We start from the raw sequence: 18,894 nt of genomic DNA on the forward strand, positions 1-18,894 counted from the left end.
AAAAAAATTAGGTGCAAGTGGATCTTCAAGAAGAAATGCAATAGGTACATGGAAATGTTAGTAGCACAGGGTTACACTCAAAGGGAAGGAGTCGACTTCACTGAGATATTCGCGCAAATTGTGAAGCAAGTATCTATTGGATTCATGTTGGCTTTGGTTTCCCAATATGATCTCTAGCTGGGGCAAATGGATGTGAAGAATGCATTCCTGCATGGGGAATAGGAAGAGCATATCTACATAAAACAATCAGAAGGCTTCGAAATAGAAGGGGCAGAGAACAAAGTTTGTAAGTTAAAGAGGTCATTAGACGGCCTGAAATAGTCGCATATGTAGTGGTATAAAAAGTTTAATTCTTTCATGTTGAGTCAGGAGTTCACTAGGAGAGAATATGTATTTATTATAAAATACTGAGTGGTGAAAAATTCATCATCCTGGTATTATATGTTGATGACATGTTGATCGCCAGTCATAACATGCAAGAAATCAATGTACTGAAGACTTAGTTATCAAGGACATTTGAGATGAAAGATATTTGGGGGCTGCGAGATAATTTCTCGGCTTTAATATACATAGAGACAGGAAGAGGAGCAAGCTTTAGTTATCTCAGAATAATAAACTTGAGAAAGTATTGGTGAAGTATGGGATGGATAGAGTAAAGTCGGTTAGCGTTCCTCACGCCGCTCACTTTAAGCTTTCTTCAGAACAATGTCCTAAAATAGATATAAAAAATAAGGTATGTCTCATGTGCCCTATTCAAATGCGGTTGGAAGTTTGATATATGCCATGGTCTATACGAGACCGGATATTTCATAGGCGGTTTGTGTTGTTAACAGAAATCTGTAACCGTGGAAAGCAACACTAGGAAGTGGTAAAATGGCTACTTCGATACATTTGAGGTACACACGATTACGTCTTATCTGTCGAGAAAAAATAAGCCAAGTTAGTTGGATTTGTGGATTCGGATTACGTAGGCAGTGTGGATTATAGAAAGTCGACTTCAATTTACTCGTTTATGCTAGTGAGTGGAGCGATTAATTAGATGTCAAAGCTTTAGTTTATGGTGGCTCTTTCCACAACCGAAACTGAGTATATGGCAGTGATAGAGGCTTTTAAAGAAGGTGTTTGGTTCAAGGGAATGATAAATTAGTTGGATCTTCAGCAGGAGGTCATCCTGGTTAATTGTGATAACGAAAGCACGATTAATTTGGCTAAAAATTCTATTTATCACTCACTTACTAAACACATTGATGTTCGTCACTAGTTTATTTGACAGATGCTTGAGGAATGAGACGTGACTATGGAGAAGATTCACACAAGCATGTATTTGGCGGACATGCTCACTTATGTGGTTCCCATAGAGAAGGTCAAGTTCTGTGCAACTTCTCTGGCTTGGTGAGGGCATAAAGAAAGATAGAGGATGCATGAGAAGCGATGTTAGTACTATAATGAAAGACATGATTAGAGATGGAGAAAAAGGAGCTATGAAGAAAGACAATTGAAGACATGGTGGAGATTATTAATTGATGTCTTAAATCTATAATTCAATAGTCTCTTGATGACAGGTTCGATGCCATTGAAGTCGGCTCCATGCCATTAGAAAAATCCGGAATATATCGATTTGGTTGGTGGACACTTTGGGTGCTCTGTTCGATGTCATCGAAGGCTGCTCGATGCTATCAAAGGACTGGTCGATGCCATTGGTAAAATCCAGAATATTCATGTTTAGTCATTGTAACATTTTGGTATCAGTTCGATGGCATTGAACATGTGTTTGATGCCGTCGATGGTTTAGTCGATGCCATCGAAGTCCCATCAAAGGTGCCACAAAATTGTTGCGTTGGAAATATGCAGAATTGTGAAATTGCTGGATTTTTACCGGATTTCTTACAGATTTCTTTTCTATTCTAATTGTGATTCTCTTAGAGGTTATAAATATGAGTGTAATTGATACTAGGGAGTATCTTAGAGCTTTCAAATTCGTCATAGGGTTTGAAGGGGCTTGTATGGGAGATTCAAGGCTTGTTTGAATCGGGTAATCTCTATCTCTTGTAATTTCTGCTTTCATAGTTTGATTTGTCGCTTTGTTCCGTATTTTTTCTTGAAAGGGTTTTTCCACATTAAAATTTGGAGTCCTTGAGATTGTGCTTGGATTGTGTGATTGGATTATTCTACTTGATTCATCTCTGAGTGCTTTTACGATCCCCCAACAAATTCAATAACCACCATTGAAACATTTGTTTGACCACAAAAGTTTTGTATCAATCTAAGTTGTTGGTGTTTTCACTTCATAAAAGTGAAAATCACCTTAAAATGGTTTGGATGGCATATAAACATCAAGGTGGAGCCTAGGAAGTTTCAACAGTAAGCATTACTGTCCCCACTATTTCATCTCGAATGGGCCACTTGAGTTTTGTATCCTCCCCAATTTGGTTGAATGTCTTAAAATGAGGTGGAAAATGGATGAATGAGTTGGATTTCTCATACACATTACGGTAAACCCCTCCTTGCATCCCAGCGCAGGAACTTCTAAAAATCTTTCATCCAAGACTCGACCGTTGGTTAAATAGGTACCACTAGAACTGATAGTCCTCTGGCCATTGATCTCACGAAGCCCACAACTATTTCTGACAAATATGATTATTTAGAAATATAATCAATATATGATGGACCCTAACAGATTTAGATCCCAAATTGTCATAAATTATATTCACTAAAAAAAAAAAAAGAATATTCACTATTCATTGTTTAGGCTATCGATTGAATGGTTAGAATTCATCAATGGATGTAATTATTACATTGCATCCTATCAAACGTATTGAATTAAAGACAAGAGGCTAGATCCAACTGAGAATTAGTTTGGGCGCACAAAGTCGCAATCCTAACGGGTGTAATCTAGATTATCAATTGATTCAAACCACTGTAATTCGCATCCCAAATCGTTCTTGATTCGAAGAGATTTGTGACTTGTTGAAATGGTGTTTGGATTTTAGTTTTTTTAATCATATTAAAATAGAAATAAGATATTTAGTTTCAATAAGAACCCCAAAAATAGAATTACCTTATTAAAATATAAATAAGTTTTTAAGACCTTTTTAGATTTGGACACTATAAATTTCCGAAAGAAGCATAGAGCTATTTATATACTAAGATTTTATTAGAAAAATCCTTTTAAATATTAATTTTATCATAAAATGCCTTTAATTGTTATATTTATCAAATCATACTTCTTATTTTATAAATAGAGGAAATATACATTTTTGCCCCGCGCCAATAGTCTCCAGAGACATAGAGCTTCCCTACTCAAGGGGGCCGGCTGCAAGGGGATGTTTTTCTGAAATCCACTATGACCATCATACACATGACTCAGTTTTTTGGCATCGGGATAAAATATTAACCACATTTGTAATTCACATGGACTACACAATAGGAAACTCTGCATAGGGTGTTGCAGACCCTCTAAACATTTCCCTTAGTGTGGCCCACCTAAATCTTAAATTGTGCTAACCTTTGGGCCTTATGTCAAATTTTTTATATGTTATTTTACATCTAATGGTTCGACTAGATTTCACATAATCATTACGGTGGGCAGTATAAAAAATCAATGTTTGATGTCTCTCTCTTGATGTTTTCCTTTAGTGTGACTCATCTAAATCACAGGTATACTTGATTAGTTTTTTCGATATTGTACCTAATGTAGTATTAGACATCATATAGTTGGAGTAGATTTCACATATACATCATGATGGGCTCTAGTGTTTTTCTATTAAATTATGTATTTTTATTTTTAATATATGCAAGAGGAACTCTAGTCAACTAGTGGAAGAGGGAGGTGGGGCCATTGTGATGTGAATGTGAACTCCACTTTGATCATTAGATATATAATCTCACATTAGGCATACGTACTAAAAATCAGGCTCACTTGTAATTCGTACGGGCCACACCAAAGAAAACAGTGGGGAGAGAGATGTCCAGCGTATGAGGCCCACAATGTGTGTGTGTGTGTGTGTGTGTGTGTGTGTGTGTGTGTGTGTGTGTGTGTGTGTGTCTGTCTCGTGCGCACACAAAAAATATACATATATCATGGGAACTTCCTATGAGGTCAAGCTGTGTGGGCCCCGCCACGATGTGTGTCAAACATCTACATTGTGCATTTGATGGGTCACTTTTAGGTTATATGATATCTAAAAAATCAACTGTATACGGAGCACAGGTGGGCCATACTATCTAAAAACATTTGAAGACATGCCTAAAATATATAAAAGCACTTGGTGGGCCCAAATGAGTTTTGGATGCTGCTGAAACTTGGTTGGACACCTCATCCAAGTAGGACACACACAATGGATGGGTTGGATTTGTGAACAACATCTTGGTGGCCCCAATAAATAATTATGAAGATTTTAATGGGAGAGTAAACCCTCTCAATTGTTATATGTGGTGTGGCCCACCAAGTCATGAATTGACTTAATTTTTAAGCTGGTGGCCCACAGTGGAATGGTGATATCTAATTGATGGGGTAGATATTCGACCCACATCATAGTGGGGCCCACACAGCTCGCCCTCATGGGAAGTTATATATGGGAAATGGTACTCTGAGGTCAACCTCAAAGGAACATTCCATGAGTTCCCATGAGGTCGAGCTATGTGGGCCCCATCGTGATATGTGTCTAATATCAACACCATCAATCAGATGCACCATTGCATGGTGGGCCAGAATCTTAAAAATCAAGTCAATTCATGACTTGGTTGGGCCACACAACATACAAAAGTTGAGAAGGTTCCCCTCCCATTAAAACATTCCTAATCATTTTTAGGCCCCACTGAAATGTGGATCATAAATTTAGTCCATCCATTGTGTGTCCCACTTGGATGAGGGGTTAAACTAAGTTTCAATGGCATCCAAACTTAGGTGGGCCCCACCAAGTGCTTTGATATGTTGTAGACATGTCTTTTACATGGTTTTAAATGGTATGGCTCACCTGAGTTCCGTATAGGGCTGATGTTGGGATATCCCATAACCTAAAGGGGACCCATCAAATGTACAGTGTTGATGTTCAATATACATCACAGTGATGTTCGACACGCATCACGGTGGGACCGCATAGAACCATTTCTATATATATATATATATATATATATATATATATATATATATATATATATATATATATATATCTATATAGAGAGAGAGAGAGAGAGAGAGAGAGAGAGAGAGAGAGAGAGAGGCATGCTCACATATGCACCTACGCACGTGCGCACCTTTGCACACGTGTCATGGGTGTCGAATCCGAACGGTCCATAAGATGTGGAATCCCATGAAACCGTAGGGGGTGAATTTTCACCCTGATATAAGATTCTAGTGGGCCATAGAAAAGAGAAATTTAAATCAAGGGAAGAAACTATTTGCATTTTTCATGGCCCACCAAAGTTTTGGATCAAAGTAAAATTTCATAGTAGGTGGTTTCATGAGGTTCTGCTTCATGTGGACTGTTCAGATTTTCGAGACTCATCAGATATAATGAGTTCTTAAAAAAGTTTGTATGTAGTACGTATGAACTGGTTCGCGGGTGAGCGTTTCCGTGTGTGTGTGTGTGTGTGTGTATAACATGTGCACACTTGTCATGGGAGTCTAATCTGAATGGTCCATGTGATGTGGCATCCCATGAAGCCGCAGGAGATCAATTTTCACCCTGATCTAAAACTCTGGTGGGCCATAGCAAGAAGAGATACAAATTAAGGGAGGAAACTGTTTTCTTTTTTCATGGCTCACTAAGTTTTGGATCAAAGTAGAAGTTGGGCCCTAGGGGTTTCATGGGATGTTGCATCACGTGGACCATTCAGATTTTGGACGCACATGACATATGATGAATTATCCTGGCCATCTGATTGGTGTGAAAGTAAATGGTTAATGGATCACATTTGGTTATATATATATATATATATATATATATATATATATATATATATATATATATATATATATATATATATATATATGCTCACCTACGCACCTTCTTACGTGAGCACCCGTGCGCACCTTTGCACATGTCTTGGCACAGAATCTGAACGGTCCAAGGAACAAATTTTCAGTATGATCTAAAATTCTGGTGTGCCAGAGCAAAGAGAAATGCAAAACAAGGGAGGAAACTATTTTCATTTTTCATGGTCCACCAAAGTTTTGGATCAAAGTAAAACTTGGCCTGGGAGGTTTCATGAGGTGTTGCTTCACGTAGACCTTTCAGATATATATATATATATATATATATATATATATATATATATATATATAGAGAGAGAGAGAGAGAGAGAGAGAGAGAGAGAGAGAGAGAGAGAGTAATGGTCTCCTAGGCACCATACCGCACGCCTTTTCCCCATTGGTCATGCAACTTTGATAAGTGTGTTTGAGATAGGCCTCAACTCAATGTGTCTATCAAATCCACAATGCCTATTAACTCCGTGATAATAATTAAGCCATAAGGAACAAAAATATGATGGTTTGTGATTTAGGTGCGCCCCACCAAGTGAAACAGTTTGGATAGTGGGAGTCCTCTACACTATTTTTGATCATGTGGCCTACTAGAATTATGGATGCAGTAGATGTTTATTTCATATGCCTAAATTAGTGTAATTCCCTTTATGGTTGGAGTGGATTTTACAAACACATTAAGGTGGGCCCATCTCCAGTTGTCCCTGTATTAGTGGGGTCCCTAGCGGATTGCATGCCGAAATGATCAGTAGCCACCTTACCCCTAGTTAGGTGCTGATGGACCCAATAATTATGTATTTAATATAAGTTGTTCATCCATTTTTCTAATTCAACTTATGGCATGATCTAAAAAATAAGCTAGATCCAAATCTCAGGTGGATTACACTATATGAAAACATTGTATTGAACTCCTACCATTAAAAACTTCGTGAGGTCTATAATATTTATTTGCCTTCCTACCTATTAGTTAGGTCATACAGACCTGGATTTAAGGGAAAATAACAATATCAACTTCTTCTAAAACTTTGGTGGCCCAAAGAAAGTTTTAATGGTGGGGCGTTCCTATACTGTTTTGTATGCCATGGTCTCCCTGAGATTTGAATCTGGCTCATTCCTGTGATCATGCTATACAATAAGCTTGTAAAATAGAATGGACGACTTAGATTAAATAAATACATCATTGTTGGGCCACAAGCACTTACCAATAATCAGGTTGGCAGTCTCAACCTGCAACGACAACATCCCAACCAATAAATGGTGGGACTACCTTGACGTGCATGTAAAATCTACTCCGATCATAGAGGTCATGAATATAATTTAGACACAAATCCAACAATATTAGCCACATCCATAATTCTGTTGGGCCACATGAGTAGAAAGAGTGTCGGGATGCCCACTAACCAAACTTTTTCACTTGGTGTGGCTGACTTACATCATATATGGGCCTAATGATTGGTCTCCATAAATTAATTTCTACAAGGAAGCCAATGGTTGGAGTTGATTTTAGATAAACATCATGGTGGGCCCTGTAAAAATTCAAAGGTAGGTGCTCTCCTCTTCTACTATTTTCCTTTTGTGGCCCACCCAACTTACAAATCTGCCAAAATTTTATGACTTGGTGGTTTAATTTCTATCATAAACTTAATGAACGATGTGGATTTTAAGAACATGTCATGGTAAGGCCTACTTCAAACACACCTAGACAAGTTATGATGGGTAGTAAAAGGTGCGTAAAAAGTCTCCTACAGTACCGTGTGCAGTAGACTATATATATATATATATATATATATATATATAACCAGCCTGATTGGCCCACCAAATTAATCTATTGGATATTGCACTAGCATCCCACACCGGCACATGTGACACATGTGGTGCTGGGTAGATGGGATATCTGATAGATACGTGTGAGCTTAGTAGACATGTGGTATTCACACATTAGAGCATTACTACGGGAAATAATTAGGATATCGTGATAAAAGACACAGGGTCGTCCACCATGCATCACCCAGTTGCGCCCACATCACAAAATAGATATATGGGCCAAGTACAGCGACATCTAGATATGAACGGCGTAGATCATCTGACAATGTGGGCCTCATGGGATGACAAATGATGGTGAGCCTGATTGCATATATAATCAAAACGAACTCAATGGGTAGATGAGAAAACCATACCGGAAAATACTGATATTAATGAAGGCTAGAGGATGCTTCCTTTTGACAATGGGAGAACTCTCAGCTTTCCGTCTTTCTGATGAGAATTTCACGGCACTAAAAATCTCAGAAGAAGGGAGGGGAGGAATGACAAAATGGGTCGACAGAAAGGATGATTTTAAAGGCGGGAATGCTGTACTTTTCTTCTTCACAGGGCTTCCTTCTATCTTGTCTAGCAAGAATAGTGCCGAGTCTATTTTGAAATTGCACTCGTATCACAGGTCGAAAAGAGGTAGACATGTGAAAGCAGGCCAAAGTGATAATTAGGTGGGCCAAGATGAACAGTTGAGAACAATTCACCAATATTCAAAATATATGCACACGTCTGGCCTACTTCATGATCGGGCCAGCCTGATTTCCTAGACATGGTATGTAGAGAGCGGCAATCAGCTGATGATCATCTTTGATCTTTGTACACGTGTTCCTCGTTGCAAAGTGTGAGGTGACTGCACTTTGAAAGGAAGCCCACTTGCCTGAAACCTAGGTTAGGTGAATCCCCTGTAACCGTTAGCTCTGTGGGACCTATCATGATGGTTCTGTTATATCCACTCCGTTCATCTTTTTTGCCAACTCGTTTTAAGAGAAAAAGTAGAGATGGAAGCGCCCGGTGTTGAGAAGTTATCTAGGGTCACATAGGTTTTGGATCAGGCTACTATTTGTGTTTTCCCTCCATCTTGGTGTCAGTAACCTCCTGAGAGGGTTGGATGGCATGCTCAGATTATGGTGGGCATTAGGAAGGTTTTGACTGTGGAGCTTTCCCATCTCCATTGTTTCCTATAGTGTGGGCCACTTCAATTTTGGGTTTTTCTCATGATTAGCTTCATGTCCTAAAATGAGTTGGCAAAACAGATGAACATAGTGAATAGAACCAACGAGTTTCAATAACCAGCCAGCTAGCTGATGCCAAAGCTCTGTGGGCCCCAGCATCATTTATGTTTTTATCCATGCCATCTGTTGAAATTGTCAGCTCATTTTAGGGCATAAGCATAAAAATGAGCCAGATCCAAAGCTCAAGTGGACCACACAACAGGAAATAGTGGAGATTGAACTTTTATAGTTGAAAACTTCATGGAGGCCATAGAAATTTTTTATCAAGCTGGTATTTGTGTTTTGTCTGCGTCTGGGGTTATATGACATAATCGACAGGTTGTATAACAAATAAACATTAGTGGGCTCCAGGAAGTTTTTAACAGTGGGAGTTCAATGGCCACTGTTTCCTGTGGTGTGGTCCACCTGAGATATAGATCAGCCTCATTTTTGGTATCATGTCCTAAAATGAGCTGGAAAAATGGATGGACAGCTGTAGATAAACACATACATGATGGTGGGGCCCACAGAGCTTTGACACCAGCTAGCTGGCCGGTATTGGAGTGGACTCCACGGAGCTTAGGGTTAGAGCTGATTCCCTTAATCTGGCTCACACGCAAGTTTTGTTCCTTTGAAAGTTAATGGGCGTTTCTCATCTTCCAAATAACTTTTGAAGTAAGAGTGCTCAAGCGAAGAATATCAAATTTTAGCGATTCTTGGCTTGGCATCTATTCTCAGTAGGAATGATCTGTTCCTCATGGGTGCAGACATTATCAGGAGAGCCCTGATTGTTCCATTTCGTACATATGGGACCCTGAATAATTTTGGCCATTGATCTGATGGGCCCATCACATAACCACTCATAGGCAACCACTCATAGGCTCTACGGTGAACATGATAAGGCACATGCGATGGATGGAGTGGATGGTACACACGGGCTCTACAGAGCAAGGATGTTTTACATTAATTCCCCCTATAACAGATATTCCCGAGGATTATGGTGTAACAAATACACTTTCTTTTAATTGGAATGTTGTGTTCTACATTTTTTTTGCCTGTAAAGTGCCGAATTGATTTTGTATTCTTTCCCTTCCCTCGTTTGCTTGTGGGACAAAGCTACTTCTGGTTTGTTTGTGGTGTTAGCTTTATTGCCTGCTGTCCATGTTGTGCCTTGCTCTTTTTTATTTTTCCCTCATTCTTTTCTTGTCTTTTATTTAAAGTTTCTTTTGTTTTGGAGAGCGGATTCAGTCAGGACCAGGTAACACCAAGTTCGGTCAAGCCACCTTGCGGCCCACCTTGATGATCCATCTCTTTTTCCAGCTCATTTATGGCATTGGCTCAGAAAAGAAACAGATCCAAATATCAGGTGGACCACACCACAGGAAACTATGGTGATTAGTGCCCGTGATTAAAAACTTCTTGTTGGCCATGAAAGTCATGGATCAAGCGGATATTTGTGTTTTCCCTTCATTCAGGACCATGTGACCTTGGCAATCGGTTGGATGGCAAACAAACATTATGGTGGGCTATATGTGACACATGATCTGCACCTGCAACATGTAAATATTTATTGGAACGACAGATTGTGTGGTGACCCTGCCACCCCGGATAGCCATGTTGTCAAATGCTACGGGGCCCACTGTGATGTATGTTTTTATATCTATGCCATCCATCCTTTTTTTTTTTTTTTTTTTTTTTTCAGCTCATTTTAGAGCACGAGCATAAAAATGAAGACGAAGATCCAAACCACAAGTGGACCACACCACAAGAAACACCGGGGACAGTGAAACCCAACATTGAACTTTCCTGTGGCCCACCATAATATTTATTTTCCATCCAACCTGTTGACAATGTCACATAATACTTCGTGGCCCCCCAAAAAGTTTTTCTTTAACTGTGGGCATTCAATCACAACTGTTTCCTATAATCATGTGGCTCACTTGAGCTTTTGATGGATCTACTTCATTTTTGGCTCATGCCCTAAACTGAGCTAGAAAAATAGATGAATGATGTGGATAAAAGATATACATCATGGTGGGCCGTACAACACCTGACACCATGAACGTTGTGATGGCAATTTCAACACCAAATCCACTGGAGTAGAAATAAAATAAAAAAATCTTCTACTATTTTCTTTAACAGTATCAAGATCACAGTGGTACACAATCTTGACCGACCATACCACTTACCCTAATACAGATGAATCATAACCTAGAAAACTACAGTGGAGACAATAATGGTTATAACCTTGTTACATTTCCCTTTTGAGTTTGGACTGCTCGTTATTTTACTTTTAACTATCAAATTAAAATTCATCAATTGGGTGGTCAGGATTGCTTCATTAGCATGCATGACTTTTGAGATATGATACAACTATTACACGAACCACAATTTGGGTGGTCTGGATAGCTGTTCACATGTCCCACATGTGAGGCAGATGGGTCATGGTGAATTAAATAGGCAAATCAGCCTCACCATATGTAACACCCCGTACTTTTACGGTTTAAATCAAAACACCCCCGAGCCTTCAATGCACCCAGATTTGTCTCATTCCTAAGAAAAACATATTGGAATTCATCACAGATTTTTGCCCCATCAGCCTATGCAACTGCGTCATGAAGATCTTCTCCAAGATTTTGGCAAATAGGCTGGCCCTCATCCTTCTTGATTTGATTTCCCTAGAGCAGGTTGCATTTGTTATAGGGAGATCTATAGTTGAGAACATTGCTATTGCCAGGGAGATGGTCCATGAGATTGACAGGAAAGCTTTTGGAGGCAATTTAATTACCAAGGTTGACATGGAAAAGGCCTACGACTGCCTAGAATGGGGATTTATTGCGCAGGTCCTCCAGAATTTCGGTTTTGATAGGCGTTGGATTAGTTGTATCCAACGTTGCTAGATGAACATTTGATTTTCTGTCATTATCAATGGTAGAAGTTTTGGCTTCTTTGAATCTACCAGAGGGCTCAGGCAGGGTGACTCCTCGTCCATTTTCATCTTGGAAGCAGAAGTTTTCAGCAGGGGCCTCTCCAACTTGTTCTCTTCAGGAAAATGCCAGCCATATAAGCTCCCCAGAAGCTGACCCATGATCACCCACCTATTTTTTGCTGACGATGCTATTTTTTTCTCAATTGCAGGTTATCTAATGTGCAGTCATTGCTCTGATTTATCAAGCTCCATGAATCAGCTTCAAGCCAGAAGGTTAACGTCTTCAAAACCTCATTCACCCTTCCAACGAGAGTTTCGAGAAGCAAGTCCCAAAAATTGGGCAATCTCATGGGGTTCAAGCAGGTTGCCCTCCCATCGTCCTACCCTGGCATTCCTCTCACCAAAGGCAGAATTCGAAGCCCGCTTCTCCACTAGCTCACCCAGAAGATCACCAGCAAGATCGAAGGATGGAAGGCTAAGATGCTTAACCTGGCAGCGAAACTAGTCCTAATCAAACAGGTCCTATCAAGCATCCCGATCCACATGCTTTCCGCCATTTCCATCCCAAAAGTGGCTATTAAAAAAAATTCATAGAGCAGTTACAAACTTCTTCTGGGGTAGTTCAGAACACGGAAACAAGAGGCGTTGGGTCAATCAGACTAAAATCTGCACCCCTCTCCATGAAGGTGGTCTCGGCATCAGAGGATTTGGGGAAGTTATGCGTGCTTTTAAAATCAAGCTTAGATGGCAGATGCTCTAGGGGTCGTCTCTTTAGGCTAATTTTTTCTCAGCAAAATATTTCCAGAAGCTGCTAGATAACAAATGTTTGAATGGCTCCGCTTCTTCCTCGACCTGGAAGGATATTTACAGACTCCTCCCATTCACGCTGCAGCATTCTAGGTGGCTGGTGGGAGAGGGATCAATCAATTTCTGGACCAGGAACTAGACAGTTAGAGGCCTGCTTCTGGGTGCATCTGAAATACCCATTCCTCTAGACCTCCCGAAAATTTCTGTTAAAGATTTTTTCAATCAGCCTGATGCCAGAATGCTGGCTGAGGTCCATCGCGTCATCTCTCCTTCTGCTATGCAGATTGTTGTAGTTGCCCTTATCACTTTCACTAGCAGGAAAGACAGAATGGTCTGGGACCTATCAGCCTCCGGTAACTTCTCCCTCAAATCTGCCTAGAATGGTATTAGATCTCATCAGCCCATCCTCCATTGGCCTAAGTGGATTTGGAATGTTGTTCTCCCCCCGAAATTGGGCATATTCAGCTGAAAGATCTTCCAAGGCGCGGTACTGGTAGATGCGGCTATCCAAAAGGCTAGTATTGCGCTGGCATTTGTGTGTGAATGCTACAGGTTAGCACCTCCTATCCCCATTGATGTCCAGCGGCAGAGAGATTAGCCGGGCTAGGATTCCAGGGTGGTGGAAAGTCCGGACCACCTACTCAACCTTGGCAGAGTGGCGAGTGACATCTGGGGCCATTTTGAGCGCATCTTTGACATTCCTTCAATGCCCAATCAGTCCATTTCTCAGAGATTCCTTCAATGGACTGTAGAGCTAGCAAAAAATACAGAAAATCCTTCCTATCTGGCCTCGTCCCCTGCATCATCATTTGGGAAATTTGGATGAACAGAAATTCTGCCTGTTTTGATGGTCGCTCTATGTCCGTCCCTTGCATTATCTCCAACATCTCTCGCTGGCTGAGAGAGTTCGGCTATTCAATTCAAGTTCCAAACAGGAACTCCCTGATTGACTTGATTGCCCTTCAATCCCTTCGGATCCCGACAGTTGCCCCCCCCCCCCCCCCCCCCTAAGTAAACCTATCTTTGTCAGATGGTCAAAACCCCCGATTGGATGGCTGAAGTTAAATGTTGATGGCTCATCTAGGGGGAATCCGGGGGAGAGTGGTGGTGGAGGATTTTGTAGGGACCACTATGGCAAGATCATCTTTGCCTTCCACTGAAGCTACGGGTGCTCCTCGAACACGGTTTTGGAAGCCCAAGCCATGCTTGATGGTTTAACTATGTTGAGGGTCAAATATTACATATTAGACCCCATTTATTACCTGGATTTACGGGTATGATACTGTTTAACGCCCGGTTTTAATTGTGTTTTGTTGCAGGATGCAATCAGGAGCTTAAACTGAAATTGGGTATTAAAAGCGTGGATTCGGCACTCCGATGTCACAAAAGCAGGGGATGGACTCCTGGGGATTGGGATCGACGATTTTACACAGCCGAGATCCAAAAAAATCGAGAAACTGAAGCTCAAGTGGCCCGAAAGTCAGCCAGAATGCAAGATCATAGGTTTCTCACCATCCGTTTGTCCCGAAATTTCATACACGGCCTGAAGAACATAAATTAACCGTACATGTAGAATTTCGGCCGTTGTATCCTGGTGGAAGTGGCCTAATGGATAGATCATCCCTCGGAATCAGGTTTCTGGGCCCACGTGTTGTTTGGATATGCTTCATCTTCGGTCTCCACGGTCTAAATGATGTGACAGAATGGATGGACGGAGCAGATTTCATATATACATCATGATGGACCCCACAAGGAGCATGCGAGTGCATAGACGGTGCACTCCTGTGGTGCACCGAATTCCTACAAAGGGTCAGCCACCGCTGACCCGCGTCCTCTTCAAAAACGGAACAGCGTTTACACGGCCGACTCCGATTTTTGACTGTGGGACCCATCCATCATATATGCTGAAAATCTGGACCGTCCAAGGTGATAAAAGGGGGGTAATTACCCTCGCCTAGGTGTCAGAAACTCAGAAGACAGTGAGGATTGCAATCCAACTGTCCAAACGGAAGATGGACGGCAGTGAGAAAAGATCAGTGGACCACACCTAAGTAACTCCAAAAATACTCTTTTCTGTACGATTTTTCGTCCTGAGACCAACGGACGGAGTGGATTCCATCAAAAATGACTTTGTGAGGTCCACCGACCATCACAGCGCTTGACAGCGAAGATGCTGTTCGCAATAGGGCATCCACTGTGATGCTTTGTGGGCCACCACCTTCGATCAAGCCATCAATCCGGACCGACCATTCGTTTCAAGAGGTCAAACCGACCGTGCCCTGTTCTACATATGAATTTCCTCAGATATTTGGTGTCCTTGAAGGATCCAAACGGAGAATGGACGGCTGAATGAAAACTATGTGGGGCGCACCGAAATAGATTCAAAATTAGTCATTTTGGACCGAAATTGCGAGGGTAATATAATGAACGGAGTGGATTATCTGGAGAAACCTGATCGTGGGCCCCACCATCAGTCCAGCGCAGAAATAGCGTTGATTCTGCGTTCGAAAAAATCGGCCGTTGTCGGCCGTTGTGTGATCTTGATCGTGGTCGAAATCATGATCTGTACCATCCAAAATGTCCACAGGGAGGCCACAACCCTGTCCAAGAAGTCCGTTTTGAGAGTTTCTGATGGCTAGTGTCTCATACTTGGTTCAAACGTAAGTGGTTTGCGATTACCCACACAAACGTAGTTGTGTTGCAGAAGAGAAAGATTCGCACCAATTCCCAGTCATAACTGGCTTTTTTTTTTTATCCCCTATAAAAAGGGCAGCGGCTGAGAGATTGGGGGACAGTTGGAATTTGGAGGCTGGTTGCTGGGTGGAGACGCCAAGAGAGAGAGAGACAGGGAGTAGAGTTTGGTTTTTTTTTTCTTAATTGTTTTCTTCTTCTTTCTTTTTCTCTATTTTATTATGAGATCTAGCCCATTCATGTGTGGCTAAACCTCTTAGCTAGGGCTAAGAGGTGAAGCTTGTAGCGTGATGGAATGAGTCTATACTTGTGCCTTCTGTTTAGACTGAATTGATTTTGATTTGAGTTTTATTAAGGGAATGTTTTTAGTCGTTAATGGTCTATTGTGACTGAAATTACAATGGGTCTATGATGGCTTTGAGCATGTTCTTTTCCTCTTGATGTTTATGACGTCAGGAAGCCCTGTTGTTCACCATCGTCTCCTGGGCATGGTTGGATGTCGGTAACCCTTCTTAACCTTCATAAACATGTTGACCGGTTGGTAATTAGTTTAATTCTGTTGTTTGCTTTGTCTCCTGGGCATGGTTTGGTGATGGAATCCATTCTAATTTATATACCTCTCATCTCTTGAAAACTATATCAACGGCAGTTCAGTTAATTTTCCTGATTTTTAATCCAGGCATAAGATCTCCCTGATCTCTACAAGTGGATCCTCTGAATCCCTAGTTTCCCTTCTCTGAAATTTCTTCTTAGTTTAGATTAATCTTTCATCATTATTCTTCAAATTACAATCGGTTTAGATCACATCTTAGTCTAGTTCTAGTTCTACTTGGTTTCAGATAACGTACAGGTATCAGTCCCTGTGGATTCGACCTCGGTCTTACCGAGTTTATTACTACATCACAACCCTATACTTGGGGAGTGAACAAACTATATGCCACAAACTGGGGCTTCCCAACATAATAGTTGAAATTGATTCCAAAATTATTGCTAATGTGGTTGGCGAGCCCCAGGCCAACATCTCTTGGAATATCTGGTACAAGCTAGGTGTTATCCAACATTTATGCAGAAGCCTCAATCTCAGTTTCAACCACATCTTTCACGAAGGGAATTCGGTGGTTGATGCCTTGGCAAGATTGGCCAGTAACGGTTGTCCAAATAGAATTTTCGGATCCTGGTCGGACCTCCCAAGGTTAGTGAGGGGTGCCATTGTCTTGGATAGTGCTAGCATAGGGACTATTAGGTTTCCATGATCGGGGATTCTTTTTCAAGCCGCGTTGTATAGAGCTTGTGGTGGCTTGAGTCGGATGTTGGCTCTGGCCCCTAGACAGGTTTTTTTTTTCTTTTTGTGTCTACATGGGGAGTGAGGTCCTGAATCTTTTTGTCGGGACCCGCTTGAAAGGTTGTATAACTTTTCATGATCAATGAAACTTTTGTGGCATGAGTCCACTTTTTTCAAAAAAAAAAATAAATAAATAAAATCAAACATAGCATGAATGCATGATAAAACGCACGTAACCTATAACTTACACCACGCTTGATTACTCATGATCCACCCTTAGATGACCCCTTATGGCTCAATGTATGATTACATCGACACTAAACAGTCGACCCACAATCCAAATCCAGCCGTTGAGACATGTAATATCACACCTAAACACCTCGATATCAGCCTATAAACTCAATTCTGTGTTAATCTAACCATCAAGAACAGTTTTCATCCATCGATTAGACCATCCATCCGGTTTTTTTTTTTCTTAATAAAAGAAAGTGGACTCATGCCACTAGCCTTTCATTGAACCAAAAATATGAACAAGACTTTCGGGGCCTATCGTGTTCCTCCTCCAGAATTAACTTGAAGGACAAGAGGATCTGCCCTCATGGGGTCTACAACCAACTATGCTAAATTAACTGACCACAAAGGCTCCAACCCGCCCTACAAAACGGGAACCACAGCCAAAACCCGAAAATCTGGCTAGCCTGATCTAATGCTACCCAATCCAATTTTGTCTAGGAAAACCCTGCCTCTCACTTCCCTTGGCAGGTCTTTCACATGAAAATAGAGGGAGAAGGATTGATCGTTACTGCCTCGGTGGGCCATCTCATCAGCTAGGCCATTGCCTTCCCAAAGGATGGGGCTGAAGGAGACCAAGGCCAACTTTGACATCCTCCAGATCCTAACGACCTACGGCTTCTAGCGCCAGGAGACATTCAACTTTCTCTCAAGAAGATCAATGATGACCTTGGAGTCTGAAACCACTTCGATCTTGACGAACCCTCTTTCCAGACATATGTCTAGGCCATCATGAATCGCACGGAGTTTTGCTTCATTGTTGGACCCCACACCATACCCCATCAAGAAGGCAAAGAGCAGGTTCCCATTCTCATTCCTGCACACCCCTCCGCCACCTGACAGGCCTGGGTTCCGTCTCGCCGAACCGTCCATGTTCAGCTTGACCCAGGCCAAAACCAGCGTCCTCCAAATAACACAGACATCCCAATGGGCAGCAACCCTAGAGGGCCCCAAACCGTCCCGGGACTTCCCGAGAGGCGAGCCCCGCAACGGCTGGCTGATGTTCTTACTAGGGATATAACCTTTGATACGAGCAATGATTTTGGCAGTTTGCATGGGGATACCGTCAAACCTAGGCGAGTTTCTAGCCTACTAAATCTCCCACACAATCAACATAGAGAGGATACAACTCATGAGGGAAGAGGCCATACCAGGAGCATCGGCGCTTCACCATTGTAGGAATCTCTGTTCAAAGGACCGCTGAAGGATGCAGGGAATGCCAGACATTGCGCTAAAATGCTACCAGATGGAGGATGCCTGCTTTTCCTCAAGAAAAAGATGCGTGATGGACTCACAGCTAGGACTGGCCGGAGGGCATTCCTCGCAACAATTATATATGGAAACCAGCGGTATGCCTCTGTCTTGGATTCTGCTGTCCATAGGGACCGTGTTCTGAAGCAACTTCCATGTGAATAGAGAGATTCTAGGCTGCAGGTCCTTCTTCCAAATCCAGTTGGACCACCTCTTGGACGGCTGCCTCTGATGGCTAAGGTTCCATGCTGAGTTGATAGTGAACTTGCCAGACGGATCCATTGGCCAGAAACAGGAGGGCTTTTCAACGAAAGTGGCAAAGCCTCCTTTGACGATGCAATCTGTGATTGCCGCAAGGAGCAGGTTTAGAACTGCTGAGGGCGGACATGGTCTAGCAGGGCCAATGAACTCGTTCACCTTTAGGGATCTCAGGTTATCTGGGATAGAAGTAACTGCAAACTAGCACAGAGGGCCCAGACCTGTCCAATTATGCTCCCATAAACTGATTTCGCCGTCCCCTACATCCCATTGGATAGCCTCAGACAGACGTAGTAGGACCTGCCTGATTTTCTTCCATAACAGCGAAGTATTGTTGAAGGGAATTGCCCTTCTTCGCTAGTGATATCTGCCTGGTGTT

The 18,894-nt window shown here is 41.7% G+C and overlaps 1 protein-coding gene across 3 annotated transcripts in view; it reads right to left on the minus strand.

The window, feature by feature from the left end:
• The window catches only part of LOC131236025 (disease resistance protein RPM1-like), a 158,828-nt gene that overhangs the window by 104,019 nt on the left and 35,915 nt on the right, over positions 1-18,894 (minus strand). The window lies entirely within an intron of this gene.

Source organism: Magnolia sinica, unplaced genomic scaffold (genome assembly GCF_029962835.1).
Source record: "Magnolia sinica isolate HGM2019 unplaced genomic scaffold, MsV1 ctg129, whole genome shotgun sequence".
Classification (NCBI taxonomy): domain Eukaryota; kingdom Viridiplantae; phylum Streptophyta; class Magnoliopsida; order Magnoliales; family Magnoliaceae; genus Magnolia; species Magnolia sinica.